Source organism: Macaca nemestrina, chromosome 6 (assembly GCF_043159975.1).
Source record: "Macaca nemestrina isolate mMacNem1 chromosome 6, mMacNem.hap1, whole genome shotgun sequence".
Classification (NCBI taxonomy): domain Eukaryota; kingdom Metazoa; phylum Chordata; class Mammalia; order Primates; family Cercopithecidae; genus Macaca; species Macaca nemestrina.
This window is the reverse complement of record NC_092130.1, coordinates 136,310,132-136,332,921: the sequence shown is the minus strand read 5'-3', so window position 1 is coordinate 136,332,921 and position 22,790 is coordinate 136,310,132. Positions and strand designations below refer to the sequence as shown.

The 22,790-nt window shown below is 34.9% G+C and overlaps 1 long non-coding RNA gene across 1 annotated transcript in view; it reads left to right on the top strand.

Annotated features, from left to right (window-relative positions):
- LOC105487495 (uncharacterized) overlaps nt 1–22,790 on the top strand; it is a 102,535-nt gene that overhangs the window by 12,110 nt on the left and 67,635 nt on the right. The window contains exon 2 of the long non-coding RNA XR_011624308.1: nt 12,713–12,747. This is a non-coding gene — a long non-coding RNA (uncharacterized lncRNA). The remainder of the gene's footprint in view (nt 1–12,712; nt 12,748–22,790) is intronic.

The window sequence follows — 22,790 nt, the reverse complement described above, 5'->3', positions numbered from 1 at the left end:
AAGACAAAGTTCCATTTACTTTTTGCTCTGCTTTTCTCGAGCAGGAGTTTCACACTTCAGCCACCATAGCTGGTAATGTGCTGATTCTCACCTGAAACTAGCAAGTCTCAGAGGCTCACCTAAGACCTTCCACGTATTACCTGGGTATTTTTGCTGATTATTCAGGGCCCAAAGATACTTCAGTTATCACGTAATGTAAGCTGCTGGGACTGGGTCCTTCCCTTCACAGCAGTAAGTTCTCTTCTTGCCCAAGGTGTGTCTAGAAATGTTGTCTGAGAGCTAAGGCCTGGAATGGAGGCCTCACAACTCTTACCAGTGCCCTATCCTATGCAAGACAGAGTCCTCCCTGCTCTTCCCTCTCCTCTCCTCAAGTGAAAGAAAGGGGTCTCTTTTGGAACAGCAAGTTCTTTGGCCTGGAGTTAGCGGAGGGGTGATGTCAGCACCTGAGACCATGTATCACTAGATCGGGTGTCCTCCCTCACCACCCTGGCAAGTTCATTGTCTCTGGGCCCAGTTCAGTACTAGGAATAGCCTAAGAGTTGCTGTTTATTACTATTATTATTATTATTATTATACTTTATGTTCTAGGGTACATGTGCACAACGTGCAAGTTTGTTACATATGTATACATGTGCCATGTTGGTGGGCTGCACCCATTAACTCATCAGTTACATTAGGTATATCTCCTAATGCTGTTCCTCCTCCCCCACCTCACACCACAACAGGCCCCAGTGTGTGATGTTCCCCTTCCTGTGTCCAAGTGTTCTCATTGTTCAATTCCCACCTGCGAGTGAGAACATGAGGTATTTGGTTTCCTGTTCTTGTGATAGTTTGCTGAGAATGATGGTTTCCAGCTGCATCCATGTCCCTACAAAGGACACAAACTCATCCTTTTTCATGGCTGCATAGTATTCCATAGTGTATATGTACCACATTTTCTTAATCCAGTCTGTCACTGATGGACATTTGGGTTGATTCCAAGTCTTTGCTATTGTGAATAGTGCTGCAATTAATATACGTGTGCAGGTGTCTTTATAGCAGCATGATCTATAATCCTTTGGGTATATACCCAGTAATGGGATGGCTGGGTCAAATGGCATTTCTAGTTCTAGATCCTTGAGGAATTGCCATACTGTTTTCCACAATGGTGGAACCAGACTACAATCCCACTAACAGTGCAAAAGTGTTCCTATCTCTCCACATCCTCTCCAGCACTTGTTTTTTCCTGAGTTTTTAATGATTGCCATTCTAACTGGTGTGAGATGGTATCTCATTGTAGTTTGGATTTGCATTTCTCTGACGGCGAGTGATGATGAGCATTTTTTCATGTGTCTGTTGGCTGCATAAATGTCTTCTTTTGAGAAGTGTCTGTTGATATCCTTTGCCCACTTTTTGATGGGGTTGTTTGTTTTTTTCTTGTACGTTCGTTTGAGTTCTTTGTAGGTTCTGGATATTAGCCCTTTGTCAGATGAGCAGATTGCAAAATTTTTCTCTCATTCTGTAGGTTGCCTGTTCACTCTGATGGTAGTTTCTTTTGCTGTGCAGAAGTTCTTTAGTTTAATTAGATCCCATTTGTCAATTTTGGCTTTTGTTGCTATTGCTTTTGAGAATGGGCAAAAACTGGAAGCATTCCCCTTGAAAACTGGCACAAGAGAGGGATGACTTCTTTCACCCCTCCTATTCAACATAGTGTTGGAAGTTCTGGCCAGGGCAATCAGGCAAGAGAAAGAAATAAAGGGTATTCAATTAGGAAAAAAGGAAGTTATATTGTCCCTGTTTGCAGATGACATGATTGTATATTTAGAAAACCCCATCATCTCAGCCCAAAATCTCCTTAAGCTGACAAACAACTTCAGCAGTCTCAAGACACAAAATCAATGTGCAAAAATCACAAGCATCCTTATACACCAATAACATACAAACAGAGAGCCAAATCATGAATGAATTCCCATTCACAATTGCTTCAAAGAGAATAAAATACCTAGAAATCCAACTTACAAGGGATGTGAAAGACCTCTTCAAGGACAGCTGCAAACCACTGCTCAATGAAATAAAGAGGACACAAACAAATGGAAGAACATTCCATGCTCATGGATAGGAAGAATCAATATCGTGAAAATGGCCATACTGCCCAAAGTAATTTATAGATTCAATGCCTTCCCCATTAAGCTACTAATGATTTTCTTCACAGAATTGGAAAAAACTGCTTTAAAGTTCAAAAAAGAGCCCGCATTGCCAAGACAATCCTAAGTCAAAAGAACAAAGCTGGAGGCATCATGCTACCTGACTTCAAACTATACTACAAGGTACAGTAACCAAAACAGCATGGTACTGGTACCAAAACAGAGGTATAGACCAATGGAACAGATCAGAGCCCTCAGAAATAATACCACACATCTACAACCATCTGATCTTTGACAAACCTGACAAACATAAGAAATGGGGAAAGGATTCCTTATTTTATAAGTGGCGCTGGGAAAACTAGCTAGCCATAGTAGAAAGCTGAAACTGGATCCTTTCCTTACACCTTATACAAAAATTAATTCAAGATGAATTAGAGACTTAAATATTAGACCTCAAACCATAAAAATCCTAGAAGAAAACCTAGGCAATACCATTCAGAGTTGCTGTTTTTATGGCTTAGATTTCCTTTCAAGTTTACTTAAAGATCCAGAGCACTTTGGCTCTCAGTGTTAAGGCTCGTGAGAACTCAAGTTCTACCCCCTGGGATCAGTCATTCCCCTCCAGTTAGGGCTGGTTTAAATGCTCCCTCTGTGGATGGGCATCTGCTGAGTGTGGCTCAGTTTTCCTTTCTGATCCAACAGGACAACACTGAGTTCAAGGCCTCACAATTGCTCTGCTCTCCCTCCTACTGCACCTATAGATGCTCTCTGCATCAAATCACTGTCAGGTGGTTCGCGAGCGGTGACGTCAGCAATTCAAGACTTTTTTTTTTTTTTTTTTCTCTATTTCTTTAGTGCCTCCTCTTTCAGCTATACAAAGATAAAACCAGGTGCTATGAGGGCTCACCTGATTTTTGGTTCTTATGAAGGTGTTATTTTTTGTGTAGATAATTGTTAAGTTGGTGTTCTTGTGCATGCTGTAGGGGGTGACAAGTGGAGCACTGTATTCCACCATCTTGCTCTACCTCTCCTCCTTAATGACAATTCTCTGGTTAACTCATAATCACCTTCAAGAATATGACCGGGGTGAGCTCATCATGGAAGCCTTTCCTGAAATCCCAATATGTGCAGTAATACCCCTTTTCAGAGATCCTACCACATTATATTGACATTGTCTCTTTAGTTGTTTATTTCCTCCACTGCCTCCAGTGCACTGAGAATAGAGAGTGTGTTTATTTATCTTCATATACTTAATGTCTTACGTCGTACCTAGAAAATAGCAAGAACTTGATAATTATGTTGAAATAAACTAAAAATACCAGATGATATATATTTGAAAAGTGGACTGTAGATACTATTTTCAAATTATGGTTTACATACATGAACATATTCTTTAGTTTATATAGTAATGCATGTCTGTGAAAACAGAGGGAATTAGCATAAAATAAATCATTGCTAAAAATATATTATTTTCATCCTGTATGTGATAGGCACACTCTAATTCAGTAATCTATTATATTTCCTTCCTTTTTAAAGAATGCATTTCGGATATTAATAAAGAAGCACTAATGCTATTTAAAACTGTTTTGAAATGCTTAAGAAACCATGTGCACAGACCACTGTTGTTAATGAGTTTAGTAATTTCATTAGCTCTTTTGCAGGAGTGCCCTGTGATGATTTAGCAAATGGCAGTAAACAAAGTGGCAATGACAGTAGCTAAAAAGTTTGCTTCTTTGGTTGCTTCTTGGACTTTGGCTGATGCTATGAATACAGAGCATGGATGGAGGAGACCACAAGCTGCGTCTCTTTTCTCCCTGTCAACTGATGGTTGAAAGGAGTCCCAATATACCCAAACCAAGAGAATCCACTGTGTGCAGAGAATATCTCTCCTGTCTTAAAAAGGCATCAATATTTTCTTTTAGGAAATACAAAAGTAATTGGTTAACTCTATATCAGTTGATTTCAATAGGTATATTCCTGGAAATTATTAATTTTCCTAATGCTTTCTGAATAATCCTTTGTTTAGTGATGTAGAATATTAAAAAGTGGATTAAATAATTTCTTCCTTCAAAAAACATATCATGTAATTGGGGAAAGAGAGTAAACTCTCAAATAACTACAAACAATTCAACATTAGGATGCCTGCATTTTGAATAATACAAAATGTTTAAGAGTGTATAAGATTGTTTCCATATGAGCCTCCCAAGGAGATCTTTCTGGAAGAAGGAACATTTGAACCAGACCATGGGTCAAGCTAGTTATAGAAAACTGAAGACTGAAGAGGAAATTCAAGGCAGAAATAGCAAATGGACACAGACATAGAGATGGCTAATGATGGCATATGTCCAGGAAGTGTCCTGTAATCCAGTTAAGTTGAAGTGTGTGCTTTAGGTAGGGAAACAGTGGTGAATCAGACTAGACTACTTGTCTTGGATTAACATTGATTAGAGTCTTAAATATTAAACTCTTTATGCTTTAAAAAAAGAAAATCAGAAGTCATTGAAGGTGTAAGGGTAGAAAATTTTATATTAACAGTGGGTTCCAGAGTTTCTCTTAGGGCAAAAATTGTCTGTCATTGGAAAAAATATCTTGTTTTTTAAATCAGGATGGCAGAATTAACACATGGTTAAAAATTGTACCTTTCAGGGCAAAGATAGAAGATGCTGGAAAATGGGACAGAGTGGAAGATGCTAAGAAGTAAAATAGTGCAAAATTCTCCATATGATTTTAAGAAAAAAATAGAAACATTGATTCTTTAAAAAATAAATGTATTAGTTTATATTCTGTATTAAGAATATAAAGAGTGGCAATTTGCATTTTTAGAGATAGATTGGTAGAGTAAAATGTGGTTAATTCAATAGGTGCTAGGGAAATAGTAAAATGCTGAGACAAGGCAAATGAATAACATATGAAAAACAGCAAAAAAATAGAAATATATGTTGATATATATTAGAAATCGCAATGTATTGTAATGTAATTTATTAAAGTGTGAACTAAGAGATTGAATTTTAAAAAAAATTAAAATATATACCTGCTCTTTATGAGTCAATTAAACACTCAACATATTAATAGAAATGTTGCAAATACATATTTTAAAATTAAAGTAATTGTTCTTGATTGCTTTGGTTTCAGCACCTTTTGCATTCTTAAAAAATATTAAGAACCCCAAAGAGTTTTGGTTCATATGGTTTATATTCACTGGTGTTTACCTTACTAAATTCAAAACAGAGATATTAAGAGAAATAGTTTTAGTTCCTTTAAAAATAACAATAAACCCCTTATATATCAATATAAATAACTTTTTTGAAGAATAACTTTTTTTAAGCAAAAACAAATTACTTTGAATAATGGCACTGATTAACAATATTAATCATTTTTAATATCTTAGTTAATACAGGGTGGTTAGATTCTCAGAGCTGTGCCTACATTCAATCTGTTGCCATACTACGTGTCATGTAGTATTTGGGAAACTCCACCACCACTCATAAGATATGTAGAATAAAAAAAAAATAAGACATCTTAGCATTATTAAGAAAATAGTTTTGCTGTCACAGAATCTCTGAAAGGGTCTCGGTGACCTCCAGGAATCTCTGGACAACACTTTGTGGACTGCTACTATTAAGAAAGCCGGAGGGTAATATTATTGTCAGGCAAAATTAACTTAATGTGAAAAACATTTTAAAAAAACAAAAGGGGAGAAGTTAGTGCAAAAAAGAAGCAATATCAGGAAGATATAATTATTATAGACTTTCATGGACTTAACATCAGAACTTTGAAATATATCAAGCAAAATTTGATAGAATTACAGCAAATTACTTAGAACTTCATAATCATTCCAGGAGATTATACTCTCACATAATCATCAGATGAGAAATAATTATTGACATAAATGATTTAGTAATACAATTGGTAAGTTTGAGCTAATAGGTACACAAAGACCTTTACATAGCCAAAATAGAGCACACATTCTTTTAAAACAATGCAATTAATGAAAAACTTTGTTTATGTACTTGAAAACCTATAAGAAATTGATAGTTTTCTAGAAACATATACATTACTAAAATTGAACAAGATTTTAAAAAAATATGTAAACCTTGATGGTATATTATACCATGAAGGGAATCTCAACAAATTCAAATTATTAGCCTTTTATAGATCGCATTTTCTGAGCATAATGCTTGAAATTAAATACCAACAACTAAAAGATAGTGACAAAAATCTCCACACATTCCAAATTTTAAAAATCGACTGCTCAATAATTCATGATTTAAATAGAAAATCATAGGAAAAATTAGGTGGTCCTTATATCACTTTGGAGTAAAACTATTACCTTAAATTTATTTCTTCAGAGACAAACACTGATGATAATTAAGCTAATTAATTAACTCAAAAGTTGGGTTGTATTGAAAAGAAATATAACTAAATAGAAAGAAGAAAATAAAAAATAAAAAATTAAATTTAATGAATTTTAAAACAGACTAACAAATGGAAAAACAAATGTGAACAAAACCAAAGTACTTATCTTTTTCTTAAATAATGATAGATGAAACTGTCAAAGTTTCAGAAAGAAAAAAATAGATTTACAATATTAGAAATAAAATGGGCTCCATAGGCAAGTAGACATTGTTTTTAAAAAATGTTATAAACAATTTGAAAAAAGTTATAAACAATGTGAAAAACTAGGTGAAATCAAAAATTATTTAGAAACATGGAAATCACCGAAAGTAATGACTATGTTTTTTTAAAAAAAAACTTGACCAGATAAAACAGTATACAAGAATACAATCAGTAGCAAAAATTTCCTCCACTGTGTGCTGCCAAATCCAAATGTTGTTATGGGTTTTAGTAAAATTTGAAGAATAGAATTTTTCTATCACATGCAACCTGTTATTTATATTGGAAAAGACAGCTACAAAAAATTTAGCAGGACAGGATAGCATTGATATCTAAACTAGACAAACAAACAAAACTATTACTTAATTTCGTTTAACAAAAATCCTAAATAAAATGTTAAATTAAATCAACCATATGTTAACATATACTCACAGATTCGTACAAACACATGTACAAATACATTACCTAACAGACTATGTCCTGGGAGTTTATGGATAATTCATTACATAAAAAAAGACTTGATGACCAAGAACCCAAAACCAAATGCAACAAAAGCAAAGATAAATATGTGGGACTTAATTAAACTAAAGAGCTTCTGCACAGCAAAAGGAATAGTCAGCAAGTAAACAGACATCCTACAAAGTGGGAGAAAATCTTCACAATCTATGTATCTGGAAAAGGACCAATATCCAGAATCTACAGGAAACTCAAACAAATTAGCAAGCAAAAAACAAACAGTCCATCAAAAAGTCAGCTAAGAGCATGAACAGGCAATTCTCAAAAGACATACAAATGCAAACAAACATATGATAAGGTGCTCAACATCACTAATTATCAGGGAAATGCAAATAAAAATGTGGTACCACCTTACTTCTGCAAGAATGTCCATAATCAAAAAAATAGATGTTGGCATGGATGCAGTGAAAAACAGACACTTCTACACTGCTGGTGGGAAGGTAAACTAGTACGACCATTATGAAAGCTGGTGTGGAGAGTCCTTAAAGAACTAAAAGTAGAACTACCATTTGATCCAACAATCCCACTACTGGGTATCTACCCAGAGGATAATAAATCGTTATACAAAAAATATATATATATATATATATACTTATACAAGCATGTTTATAACAGCATAATTCACAATTGCAAAAATATGAAGCCAGCCCAAATGCCCATCAATCAATGCGTAGATAAAGAAATTGTGGTACATATATATATGTGATGAAATATTATTCAGTCATAAAAAGCTGCATTTCCAGCAACCTGGATGGAGCTGGAGATTATTATTCTTAGTGAAGTAACTGAGGAATGGAAAACCAAACATTGTATGTTCTCACTTATAAGTGGGAGCATATGAGGATGCAAAGGCATAAAAATGATACAATGGACTTTGGGGACTCGGGGAAAGGGTAGAAGGGGGGTTATGGATAAAAGACTGTAGATTAGGGTCAGTGTACACTGCTTGGTGATGAGTGCACCAAAATCTCACCAATCACCACTAAATAATTTAGACCTGTTTCTCCAAAAGACTATGGAAAAAAAATCTATCAATATAATTCATCACATTCAAGGATTAAAGGAGGAAAACATGATCAGATCGGTAGATACAAAACCAACACTAAAATGTTCAATAATTACTCATTATAAAAGAACTCTGAAACTAGAATTGTGAGGGACCTGGCTTGGTCTTTATGAAAGGCAGCAACTAATAACCTTCTGTAAAAGCCATATTTTATTTTATTTCTTTTAAACCAACAATTGGACATATATTTATTTAGTAAAATTAAAATAGAAACATAATTATTGAAAGGATTTGAGGATTTCTTTATTACTATTATTATTATTATTATACTTTAAGTTCAAGGGTACATGTGCATAACGTGCAGGTTTGTTACATATGTATACTTGTGCCATGTTGCTGTGCTACAGCCATCAACTCGTCAGCACCCATCAACTCGTCATTTACATCAGGTATAACTCCCAATGCAATCCCTCCCCCCACCCCCCTCCCCATGATATGCCCCGGTGTGTGATGTTCCCCTTCCTGAGTCCAAGTGATCTCATTGTTCAGTTCCCACCTATGAGTGAGAACATGCGGTGTTTGGTTTTCTGTTCTTGTGATAGTTTGCTAAGAATGATGGTTTCCAGCTGCATTCATGTCCCTACAAAGGACACAAACTCATCCTTTTTTATGGCTGCATAGTATTCCATGGTGTATATGTGCCACATTTTCTTAATCCAGTCTGTCACTGATGGACATTTGGGTTGATTCCAAGTCTTTGCTATTGTGAATAGTGCCACAATAAACATACGTGTGCATGTGTCTTTATAGCAGCATAATTTATAATCCTTTGGGTATATACCCAGTAATGGGATGACTGGGTCATATGGTACATCTAGTTCTAGATCTTTGAGGAATCGCCATACTGTTTTCCATAATGGTTGAACTAGTTTACAATCCCACCAACAGTGTAAAAGTGTTCCTATTTCTCCACATCCTCTCCAGCACCTGTTGTTTCCTGACTTTTTAATGATTGCCATTCTAACTGGTGTGAGATGGTATCTCACTGTGGTTTTGATTTGCATTTCTCTGATGGCCAGTGATGATGAGCATTTTTTCATGGATCTGTTGGCTGTATGAATGTCTTCTTTTGCGAAATGTCTGTTCATATCCTTTGCCCACTTTTTGATGGGGTTGTTTGTTTTTTTCTTGTAAATTTGTTTGAGTTCTTTGTAGGTTCTGGATATTAGCCCTTTGTCAGATGAGTAGATTGCAAAAATTTTCTCCCATTCTGTAGGTTGCCTGTTCACTCTGATGGTAGTTTCTTTTGCTGTGCAGAAGCTCTTTAGTTTAATGAGATCCCATTTGTCAATTTTGGCTTTTGCTGCCGTTGCTTTTGGTGTTTTAGACATGAAGTCTTTGCCCATGCCTATGTCCTGAATGGTACTACCTAGGTTTTCCTCTAGGATTTTTATGGTATTAGGTCTAACATTTAAGTCTCTAATCCATCTTGAATTAAACGAGAATAAAATATCTAGGAATCCAACTTACAAGGGATGTAAAGGACCTCTTCAAGGAGAACTACAAACCACTGCTCAGTGAAATAAAAGAGGACACAAAAAAATGGAAGAACATACCATGTTCATGGATAGGAAGAATCAATATCATGAAAATGGCCATACTGCCCAAGTTTATTTATAGATTCAATGCCATCCTCATCAAGCTACCAATAAGTTTCTTCACAGAATTGGAAAAAACTGCTTTAAAGTTCATATGGAACCAAAAAAGAGCCCACATCTCCAAGACAATCCTAAGTCAAAAGAACAAAGCTGGAGGCATCACGCTACCTGACTTCAAACTATACTACAAGGCTACAGTAACCAAAACAGCATGGTACTGGTACCAAAACAGAGATATAGACCAATGGAACAGAACAGAGTCCTCAGAAATAATACCACACATCTACAGCCATCTGATCTTTGACAAACCTGAGAGAAACAAGAAATGGGGAAAGGATTCCCTATTTAATAAATGGTGCTGGGAAAATTGGCTAGCCATAAGTAGAAAGCTGAAACTGGATCCTTTCCTTACTCCTTATATGAAAGCCATATTTTATAGTGAAAGCTTAGAAGCATTTCCATATAACTCAGGAATAAGATAAGATTACACCTTTCCTGGAGACAGATCGGTATGTAAAGGGGAAACAAGAGGTGTATAATATGAAAGAAATAGACTAAATTTACATCCTTTTATAGATAATATAATCTGCATAGAATATCCAAGATTATTAATAATCAAAACTTCAGAAATTACAAGAAAATTTAGAAAAGTGTAAATTCTTCAAAATTAACATAAAAATAAAAGTAACAGCACTTCTTGATAGACATTACTCTTGCTCGCTCCTTTTTCTTTTCTTCCTAGATAACATAGAGAACTATATTTCCCCAGTTTTTTCAGAGCCAAATGAAGACACATGGCTAGATCTTTCAGGTGTTACTTCTCCAGAATGCTTCTCAGATGGACTTGTTTTATTTCTGAATGACAGTTGCACATTGAACTCAATATGCCTACCCTTCCTTGAAGATGAAGGTCATTTCAAATACCTGGTTCATTCCTGTAAGAGCAATTCTTTCCTGGGAGGCTCTTTAGCCCATGCAAAATTAATTTTGCAAGGCTTTTGTGATTCCCAGTAATTAATACCTAGTAGTATCTAAACCTTATGAGTGGAAATAGTTTAAGTGTCATCTGGTAAGCCTGATGTTGATCCATTTTAATATTTTCACCTAAACAGAGTTGAAGACTCTAAATAAAAGCAAAACATTGATAGCTAAGTTAAGTGTTTCCATTGAGGGTTTCTTCAATAAGAGTACTTTAAAATTTGAACTAAAAATATCTATTGTGAGGTCAGGCATTTAGCATATACCCTTAAATGATAAACACTTATTCACCTTTAGAGGATATAAATGGCTGTGACATGATGCAGCCCACATCCAAAAGTTTATTTTAAAATCTCAGCATCATGAAAGGTCAAAATACATTTGGAGTCAGTGGGTGTATTTTGTTTCTCTCATAATTCCACTTCTAAATTTAGCCTGCCTTCTTTCCATATCCTGTAGTTTTTCAGGATGTTTGGTTGTACAAGTTAATTGAGATTCCTCAAGTGAGCCAAAGTAAAGTTTTTTCTTTCTTTTTAAAAAATCATTGCAGGAAAGACAACTACTGGTTTTAAAAGATATTTACTATGGCTATATTTGAGCCACTTGTGATGTCAGTATTAGTCAGTGTGTAGGCAGAAGGCTAAAGATGTCCCCCCAAGATTCCTGTCCTCTAGTTATTTAATCAAATGTTAATCTAGACACTGCTAGGAAGGTATTTTGCAGATAACTTCAGTGTACTAATTAGATGACTTTTAGGGGAATGCTCTTGGATGATCTGGTTGGGTTCAATGTCTCATTGAGTCTTTAAAAGCAGAAGAGGAAGTCAGAGAGATTTCAAATATGAGAAAGATTAAATGCCCTGTTGCAGGCTCTGAGATGGAGGAACCCATATGCAATAATTGGAGAGAAGCCTCTAGGAGCTGAGGGTTGTCCCCAGCTGACAGCCAGCAAAGAAATAGGACCTCAGTCTTACAATTCCAAGAAACTGGATTCTGCCAACAACCTGATGGAGCTTGGAAGAGGGTCCTTCTTGGGGACTCTCAATAAGAGACCAGTGAGCTGATAATTTGATTATGTCCTTGTGGTTCCTAGAGCAGGAAAACTAGTGGAGCCAATCTAGATATCTGACCTACAGAACCATGGGATAATGTATGTTTGTTGTTGTTGTTGTTTTTTAATAGTTTTGGGTTCACAGCAAAATTATGAGGAAGGTACAGAAATTTTCAATATATCCCCTACCCTTTCACATGCACAGCCTTTCCCATTATCAATACCCACGACCTAAATGGTACATTTATTACAATTAATGACCCTACATTGACATATTGTAGTCACCCAAAGTCCATAGTTTACATTAGAGTTCACTCTTGGTGTTGTATATTCTATGGGTTTGAACACATATAATGACACATATCCACCATTATAGTATCATAAAGAGTGTTTTCACATCCCTAAAAGTCCTCTATATTAATCTCTCACTTCTCCCAGCCTCTGACAACTACTGATCTTTTTACTCTCTCCATAGCTTTGCTTTTTCCAGAATGCCATATTGTTGGAATCGTGTGGTATGTAGCTGTCTCAGATTGGCTTCTTTCACTTAATAATACACATTTAAGTTCCCTTTATATCTTTACATGGCTTGACAGCTCATTTCTTTTTAGTACTGAATATTCCATTATCTGGATGTACCACAGTTTACCCATTCATGTACTGAAGGACATCATGGTTGTTTCCAAGTTTTGGTGATTATTAATAAAGCTGTTATAAACATTCATGTGCAGGTTTTTGTATAAACATGCTTTTTTCATATCCTTCAGGTAAATACCAAGGAGTGGGACTGCTGGATCATATGGTAAGTGTATGTTTACTTTTGTAAGAAAATGCCAAACTGTGTTCCAAAGGGACTATAACATTTTGCATTCCCACCAGCATTCCCACCAGTGAATTAGAGTTCCCTGTTGCTCCACATCTTTGCCAGCATTTGGTGTTGTCAGTGGCCTAGGTTTCAGCTACTCTGGAGGTGTGTATCTGTATCTCGTTATTTTAACTTGTAGTTCCCTGATGACAATGATTGTAGAGTATCTTTTTATATGCTTATTTGCTGTCTCTATATCTTCTTTGGTGAGGTGTCTGTTAAGTACATTTGGACATTTTTCAATTTTTGGTACATTTTTGGTACATTTGGTACATTTTTCAGTTGGGTTGCTGGTTTCTTTATTGGGTTATTGGGTAGAATATTTTAAGCATTCTTTGTATATTTTGGATAAGTCCTTTATCAAATATGTCTTTTGCAAATATTTTCTCCAACTCTTGGGTTGTCTTCTCATTCTCTTGACATTTTTTTTAACAGAGCAGAAGTTTTTAATTTTTATAAAGTCCAACTTATTAATTATTCCATGGATCATACCTTTGATGTTATATCTAAAAGACATTGCTGAATCCAAGATAGATTTTCTGCTATGTTATTTTTTAATATTTTACCATTATACTTTTTACACTAGGCTATGATCTATTTTGTGGTAGTTCTTGTGAAGGGTATGAGGTCTATGTCTAGATTTATTTTCTTGCATATGAATGTCCACTTGTTTCAGCAGTGTTTGTTGGAAAAAGCTATCTTTTGTCCATTGTGTAGTCTTTGCTCCTTTGTCAAAAGTTGATTGATTAGATTTACATGGGCCTATTTCTGGGCTCTTTTCTGTTCTATTACTCTGTCTCTTCTTTCACCAATACCACACTGTCTTGATTACTATAGTTTTAGAGTAAGCCTTGAGGTCAGGTAGTGTGAGTTCTCCAATTTTATTCTTCTTTTAAAATATTTTGTTGTCTATTCTGGGTCTTTTGCCTCTCTGTATAAACTTCAGAATCAGTTTGCCAATATCAACAAAATAACTTTCTGGGATTTCTATTGGGATTGCATTGAATCTATAAATTATGTTGGGAAGAATGGGCATTGTGACATTATTGAGTATTCCTACCCATGAATATAGCATATTTCTCTATTTAGTTCTTCTTTGCTATCTTTCATTAGAATTTTGCAGTTTTCCTCATACACATGTTGTACATAGTTTGTTAGATTTATTCCTAAGTATTTCATTTTGGGGGGTGTTAAGGTAAATTATATTATGTTTTTAATTTCAAATTCCACTTGTTCATTGCTGGTACTATTATATCCCTTTGTCATTATGCAAAGCCTTTCTTTATCCATAATAACTTTCCTTGATTTGATGCCTGTTCTGTCTGAAATTAATTCCTTGTTTCTTTTCTATTCCTTATGTCTTTTGATTAGTTATTTCTTTTCTATTTGATTCCTTATTTCTTTTGATTAGTTATTTATTTTCTATTTGATTCCTTATTCTTTATTCCTTTTTTCTATTTTTGATTCCTTATCTCTTTTGATTAGTGTTAGCATGATGTATTTTTCTCTATCCTTTTGGTTTACATATGTTTTCTTTTTGTGTGTTTTTTTGCTGTTGTTTTTTTAATTATACTTTCAGTTCTAGGGTACATGTGCACAATGTGCAGGTTTGTTACATATGCATACATGTGCCATGTTGGTGTGCTGCATCCATTAACTCGTCATTTACATTAGGTATATCTCCTAATACTGTCCCTCCGTCCTCCCACTACCCCATGACAGGCCCCAGTGTGTGATGTTCCCCTTCCTGTGTTCAAGTGTTCTCATTGTTCAATTCCCACCTATGAGTGAGAACATGCAGTGTTTGGTTTTCTGTTCTTGTGATAGTTTGCTGAGAATGATGGTTTCCAGCTGCATTCATGTCCCTCCAAAGGACATGAACTCATCCTTTTTTATGGCTGCATAGTGTCCCATAGTGCGTATGTGCCACATTTTCTTAATCCAGTTTATCATTGATGGGCATTTGGGTTGGTTCCAAGTCTTTGCTATTGTGAATAGTGCTGCAATAAACATACGTGTGCAGGTGTCTTTATAGCAGCGTGATTTATAAATCCTTTGGGTGTATACCCAGTAATGGGATGACTGGGTCAAATGGTATTTCTAGTTCTAGATCTTTGAGGAATTGCCATACTGTCTTCCACAATGGTTGAACTAGTTTACAATCCCACCAACAGTGTAAAAGCGTTCCTATTTCTCCACATCCTCTCCAGCACCTGTTGCTTCCGGACTTTTTAATGATTGCCATTCTAATTGGTGTGAGATGGTATCTCATTGCGGTTTTGATTTGCATTTCTCTGATGGTGAGTGATGATGAGCATTTTTTCATGTGTCTGTTGGCTGCATAAATGTCTTCTTTTGAGAAGTGTCTGTTGATATCCTTTGCCCACTTTTTGATGGGGTTGTTTGTTTTTTTCTTGTAAATTTGTTTGAGTTCTTTGTAGGTTCTGGATATTATTAGCCCTTTGTCAGATGAGTAGATTGCAAAAATTTTCTCCCATTCTGTAGGTTGCCTGTTCACTCTGATGGTAGTTTCTTTTGCTGTGCAGAAGCTTTTTAGTTTAATTAGATCCCATTTGTCAATTTTGGCTTTTTAAATATGTTTCTATATTTGAAGTTGGTTGCTTTAGAAAATGTGTATCTGGGTATTTGGGACTTATTTTTTGATCCACTCTGACAATTTTTATCTTTTAATTGATATATCACTGACATTTAAAGTGATTATTGATGTAGTTGGATTGATATCTACCATATGTTACTATTTTACATTTGTTGTCCTTGTCTTTATTTTGAATTTGTTTTTCACTCTTTTTCTACTTTTATTGTTCTAATTGATCATTTTATGATTTCACTTTCTCACCTTTATTAACATGTAAGTTATACATTTAAAAAAATTTTAGTGGTTGTGCTAGAGTTTGCAGTATATATTTACAACTAATCTAAATCCACTTTCAAATAACACTATACCACTTTAGCAGTTGTGAGTACCCCAAATAATGCTAATTCCTACATTCTGTTCCTTGTATCATTACTATTATATATTTTACTCATATGTGTATATTTATAAGTACGCACACATATATAAGCAAATATAAATGAATACATTATTGCTGTTATTATGAGCAAATTGTTATATATTAAATCAATTAAGTAAAAACTAAAAATTTTCATTTTACCCTCACTTATTTCTTCTTCAATCCTCTTTTTTTTAAATGCAGATTTGAATTTGTGACCTATATAATTTTCCTTCTCTCTAAAGAACTTATTTTAACATTTCTTGCAAAGCAGATTTCCTGGCAACAGATTCCTTCAATTTTTATTTTCATTTTTTTGGTTTTCACTGTTGAAGGATAATTTCATAAACTGCAGAATTCTAGGTTGGTATCTTAACTCTCTCAACACTTTAAATATTTCACTCTATTCTCTTCTTGCTTGCGTGGTTTCTGAGGAATTGTCAGATATAATTCTCATCTTTGTCCCTTCATAGGTAAGGTATTTTTATCTTCTTACTTCTGAAATGTTTTCCTTATCTTTGATTTTCTGTAGTTTAAAAGCGTCATGTCTAGGTGTAAAAGTATAGGTGTTTTTTATTTTATTTTTTATTTTTGCATTTATCCACTTTAATGTTCTATGTGTTTCCTGGTTTTGTGGTTTGGTATCCGACATTAATTTAGAGAAATTCCCAGTCATCATTATTTTAAATGTTTCTTCTTCTTTTCCTTTCTTTCTTCTCCTTCGGGTTTCCCATTATGTGTATTTACACATTTTGTAGTTGTGCCACAATCTTTAAATATTCTGTTCTTTTTTTTTTTTTTCAGTTTTTGCTATACTCACTTTTCAGTTTTGGAAGTTTCTGTTGAGATATGCTCAAGCTCATACATTTTTTCCTTAGCTGAGTCCAGTCTACTAATAAGCTCCTTGAATGCATTCTTCATTTTTGTCACAGTGGTTCTAATCTCTAGTGTTTCTTTTTGGTTCTTTCATAGGATTTCCATATATCTGCTTACACTGTTCATCTGTTTTTGAATGCTGTCCAGTATCTATTAGAGCCCAGAGCATATTAATCATAGTTGTTTTATATTCCTTGTCTGATAATTCCAGCATTTCTGCCATATCTGGTTCTGATGCTTACTCTGTCTCTCCAAACTGTATTTTTGCTTCTTGGTATGTCTTGTAATTTTTCTTGACAGCCAGACACAATGTACCTGATAAGAGAAACTGCTCTAAATAGGCCTTTAGCAATGTGATAATGAGGTGTGTGGGGAGGAGAAATTTACTACATAGTCCTATCATTACATTTTAGTTTTTTAATGGGCCAATGCTACTGAAGTGTGAATGTCACAAGTCTTTCTAGGTTTTTTTCTTCCCCCTTAGGTGGAACAGGTTGGCTGACATTAGCTGGAACTGGATATTTCCCTTCCCTCAGTCATTTCTGCTCTGATAAAACCCCAGCAGATCAGGATCTGGTGAAATCATTTCTCTTGAGGTAATGCCTTGTTAAGAAGAGCCAAGTACTCTAGTGAATTGTAAAATGGTTCCTTTTCCCTTTCCCTTACTGGAAGCATGAAGGAACTTTTCTCTCATATTTACTGTGGGAACCCGGTGGAGTTCCTGGAAGTAAATCTCACAGTATTGTGGCAGTCTCCCTATGATTTGATTGGGTCTCCTCGAGTTTTTAACTCTTGGACTTGTCCACACTAAGCCTCTAGCAATTCATCAATAACAGCTCAGGTTTTCCTACCCTGGCACTGGTTCCCCTAGCAATGTCTCCTCATGAGTCACTGCTCAGTGAAGCCAAGACACCCTGTATTTGTCTGTCTATCTCTCCAATCTTGAGGCTAATGGTTTGCCCTATGTCCTTATCTTTATTACAGATTCAAGAAGAGTTTTTGTTTTCTCAGTCTGTTCAGCTTTTTAGTTCTTGGAAAGAATGTTGACTTTAACCCTTTTCCCATTTAGGAAAAAGAAGTGCATGGCACTGTGCTTGGTGATGGGGATGGTACAATGAACTAAATATACATTTTTCTATCTGCCAGAGAATTAAGTTTTGAATAGTTTCTGAAGACTCCCAATACATATTATTAAATAAATTAGAAATGAAAAAAAAAAGAAAAAAAAGAAGTACAGCTCACTGCCAGTACTCTTTTAATTTTATATAAACATGTTCTTTGAGGCTGAAGCAAATATGACTGATTTTCAACATGAAAATGAAACATAAAAACTGGTATTGGAGTTATTTCTAAATAGAACTAACATCAGAATAGTCTGAATCATCAAAATCATCTATTTCAGAAACATCATATTCATCAAATGAATCTTCAGTGAACAACTGTTTGAGAATGATGTTAACATCATGTGTAGGAATGCTACCGTTTCTAGGATTTCACATTTTCAGCTTTCAAGAATTACTATATTTTGTAAATGGAAATACCACCACTAAAACCAGAATGCTATAAATAGAATGATGTCTTTTGTTTCCAAAGCTGATATACTAGAGTGACACAAAATAATAATAAAAGCAAGATATTTTGTGGCAAAGTTATTTTGGGGTAAATGTCGCAACCACAAGTACTGCCAGCAAGTATTATCAGGGCAAATGGGAGAAGGGTTTTAAGCTTCTTTAAATATGAAACTGAAACGCAGAAATCCACACAGGTATTGCTTTAAGCTGCTATGCTTGTGGTAATTTGTTATAGTAGTAATAGAAAACTAATATAGGCAGCATGAAATCACTTCGAGGCAGAGTGTAAGAAAAGTTCACAAGTCATTGTGATGTCACTTCAGGAGAGAGTATGGTAAGACTTTCTTTTCCTAAATAAAATTACTACTGGGAAGACAGTTAACATCATTAGACTAAATACATGAGTATGGCAGAATTTTTGCATAAATATTTGAGACCGAGATACAAAAAAAAAAAAAAAAAATTTGGAGAAGTGTTTTCTTTTTTTTCTGGTACGTATGTTTATATGAAAGCTCTATTAGCTTTCTCTAACGATCATCTTGGAGTATTTTTACCTCTGAAAACCATTAATGTATTTGATATGATTTTTTTTAGATTTAAATTTGTGTACTTTTTGAAACATATCTATTGAATATAAGTGGTGAGTTTATAGGACATATCATTGTACCATTTTATTATTTTTCAAATCCACTTTTGAAAATTGGATTTTATTAGCACCAATTCCAGAAAATAAATTATCAAAGAGGAAAAGGAAAAATCTTTTAACTGTACCAATTGTTGATAGTTGCAGCCCTGTACCTGCAATTATTGGTTGAAATAAAATTCAAATATCCATGCTTTCATTTGTATCTAAATAAGAATATTTACTTTACCTACATTTTTATAATGTATGAACTGTTTGTGAATTGTTTGATTAGATTAAAGACCCTAACTGAATCCCATTTGATAAAAATGCAAAAAAGGGGGCTTATTTGCCCATATAGTTTACTATTTCAGGTAGGAAGTTATATCAAGTTGACCAAAGCAAATGCTTGTGTCACTAATAATTATGTGTGTGGACTCTTGCAGTTATGGTGGACTACCCTAGGGAGTAATTGACATAGTTGTTTTTTGGCCTGTTGGGTAACCTGTACTTTCTGATTTTTCTCTATTTCCTGTACCTCCAAAGGAAATATGACCTGACATGCTTGGAAACTCCATCTACTGACTATGACCTTGTATAATGTGAGTTTGCTGGGCCTGCTTTGAAGAGGTGACCTGACTCTGAGCAGATTGCCCAAGTTAAAAAAAGAAAGCTAATTAGGCACTAAGAAAAGTCCCATTCTTTTGAGACTGAAAGCATTCTATTTTGTTTTGTGCACATTCAAATGGTCTGAAAGAGTTAATATTTCCTGAAAATAATGTCTTGTTGAAAAATAATGATGACTTTGTATTTATTTGGGTTATCAGTGGGAGAAATAAATTTAAATTCTATTTTCCTAGTACATACATTCTGGGGTAATCTATTTTATCTAGGACAGTTATCTTGAAATTATTTTCTTGATAAGTTCAGAATTTTCTACAGTTTAAACTAAAATATGAATTAATCATTGATTACATTATAATGTATAGCTTTGTTTTGTTTTGCGTCCTAACACATTACTTAGAAAAATCACTACTTAGCTAAAATTATCTGCTTAAAGGCATGCAGTTGAGGGAGATTTTCAGAAGCTATATTATAAAGCAGACCGGCATCAACTAGTCTTTTAATGTGAATAATAGATTCTGTTTTCCTCTGTTTTTCCTCAAAGAAATTTAACAGATATTACAGGAAGTATCTTATTGAAATGTTCCTATAACAGTCATAAAGGAAGAGGATTATTTATTTTAAAGCTAGAGAAACTCTGATATTAGGAAGTGTATCTTATATAAAAATATATATTAAATAACTTTTTCTGCTCACCTGTAGGAGAGAAACTCTTTGCCCAATAGTAGATTTTAGCCTGATTCTCCATGAGATGACCTAATGAAATCTGATCAAAGATTCTATTTGACCAGTCACCCTGCCCTTCCTCTATAGCTCTCTGTTTATTTCCAGTTTAAACTGGTGTCAAGCTCTCTTTGGCTGATGACCCAGATATTTCTGCACTTAATCATCTTGCCTGAAATGGTTAAGGATGAAGTTTCTATTTTGTTCTTCTTAGCCTATTTCCTTGATTAGTCATGGACCCTGGTTTTAATGATCATGGAAGTCCTTTATCTATGCATGCCAGAGATTCTGGACAGACAAGTATGGGGACATCCCTTTCTTTATTTGATTCTTTTGTCAATTTTTTATAAAAGTTTTATTGCTTTCAGTCCTTTGGAGAAATGGAAGCTGAATGCTAACACCAAATACTTCTGTGGCCTATCATGAACTGGGGATGAAATAAGAATTTCTTGGAGAAGTAGACTCCTTGAAGTTTCTGAGACAAAAACTGGATTTCTTATGATGAAAAAAAGCACAGTTAAAATACAAACTGATAATGGATGAGGTCCAAGTGGCCAGCATCTTAGACTATGGAAATTTGTTGTTGAACAATAAGGCATAACACAAGTTACCAAAGAAGAGAGAAGCTGCAACAGTCCATAACAAAAAAGGCTGTACTGTTAGCTAGCCAAACATACACACAGAAACCTGGAAAAGAGTTAGCTTTCTTTCTCTTTATGTTTAAATGACATAGTCTACCTGATACAGAAACTCTCACATGGCAAAGGTTAATTAGAGGTTTCCATGGACTATATCCCTTGCTCCTGGGCTACATCAGGACATGAGGCTTAGCTTAACTCTCTCCACATGCAACAAATTGCCACCCTTGTTTGGCAAAAAGCTTTGCTTCTTTTGGACCTTCTCACTTTCATCCTCTCTATAGTTCCAGTGGTTCCGCCACCTTTCATTCAGCTTCTAGTGTATGCATTCTCTACTCCATATAAAGTCAACTGCTGAAGTGAGGCAGCGGGAGATGAGAGGAGGAGAATCTAAAAGGCTCAGATTCTTAGGGGCAAAGAAGAGAAGACTTTGGGATGGTCTAACCTCAGGACAGAATAGCTAAAAGCAACCTGAGCGTTAACCCTGAGGAAATTAACATCAAGCTCAAGCTTATTATTAAAAAAAAAAAAAAATCTATGTCTGTGGAGCATCTTTTCTGGATTTAAGTTAAATAACAAAAAAAGATAGGATTGGATTTGAGAAGTAGTAGTGTAGGCAGTAAGAGAGAAAAGAAGAGTGACATCACATTTGCAGTGGTGTGCACAAAATTGCATTGCCTGTATTACATACTAATGTAAATATTTTGAAATAGGATATATATTTGTAGGCATACTCTCTACCTTCTAAATTATTAAGAGCCAGGTGATATAGTAGTATGATTTTAAAGTAAAGTAAAAGAAAGGGCTGAGGCCTCTGTATTAGTTTGTTAGGGCTACCATGGCAAAATATCATAGCAGTTGTGACTTAAACAGAAATTTATTTTCTCATAGTTCTGCAGCATGAAAGTCCAATATGACGGTGACAGCAGATTTGGTTTCTCCTGAAGACTCTCTCTTTGGCTTGCCAATTGCTATCTTCTTGCTGTGTCCTCACGTAGTCTTTTCTCTGTGCATATCTCTAATGTTCTTTTCTCTTCTCATAAGGACATCAGTCATATTAAATTACACCCCCACCTTCATGACCTCTTTTAACCTTAATTACTTCCTTAAAGGGCCATCTCCAAATACAGTCATATTGGGGATCAGGGCTTCAATTTATGAATTCTGGGGGACACAATTCAGTCTCTAAAAACTTCCCTCACTGTCTGACTCTATGCCATCATGTTACTGTTTCTGTGAAACTCAGTCTCTGGTTCATACCTATACCTTGCTTTTTGAGTCTTGCCATTTGATATATAAGGAATCCTCTGGTTCCTACTGATGACAGCAATAACCACAATTGGACACAAATTCTGTATGATCTTGTGATTAACCTGGAAGGAATTTTGATCTTTGATCAGAACTGATTTAGATCACACTGTGACAAAGGAATATCTCCATTCATGAAATTTGTAGGCCTCTAAAATGATCAAAATGACTTGAACACTCATTCATCATGACACATTTCAACAGCCAAAAGGGATATTTTTCTTGGGATTCCTACCATCATTCTGTGGAAAAGCACTATAGGGGGGTGCTTGCATGTGACTTTCTGGGCTAAAGTGACTTTTAACAAGAATATATTCTTGCAGAAAATGCTGTCATAGTATCATCATATCTTACCACTATGAACATCACTTCCAGAGATTATAAAAGTCTCTCTGGATGTAATAAAATAGATTAGGCTGGAAATCAGTACAAAGCCATATTTCACTACTGCAAATGTGCTGAAAGCTGAGATTTGTGCCTGGCTACTGTAGAGAAGAGTAGGTCAATTGGTTCAAGTCATAACTCATTGTTCTTTTTCGGTAGTGCCTCAAATAGATAAAGCCTCGATGTGTATGAATAAAAGCACACAATGACATTTTTCATTTGT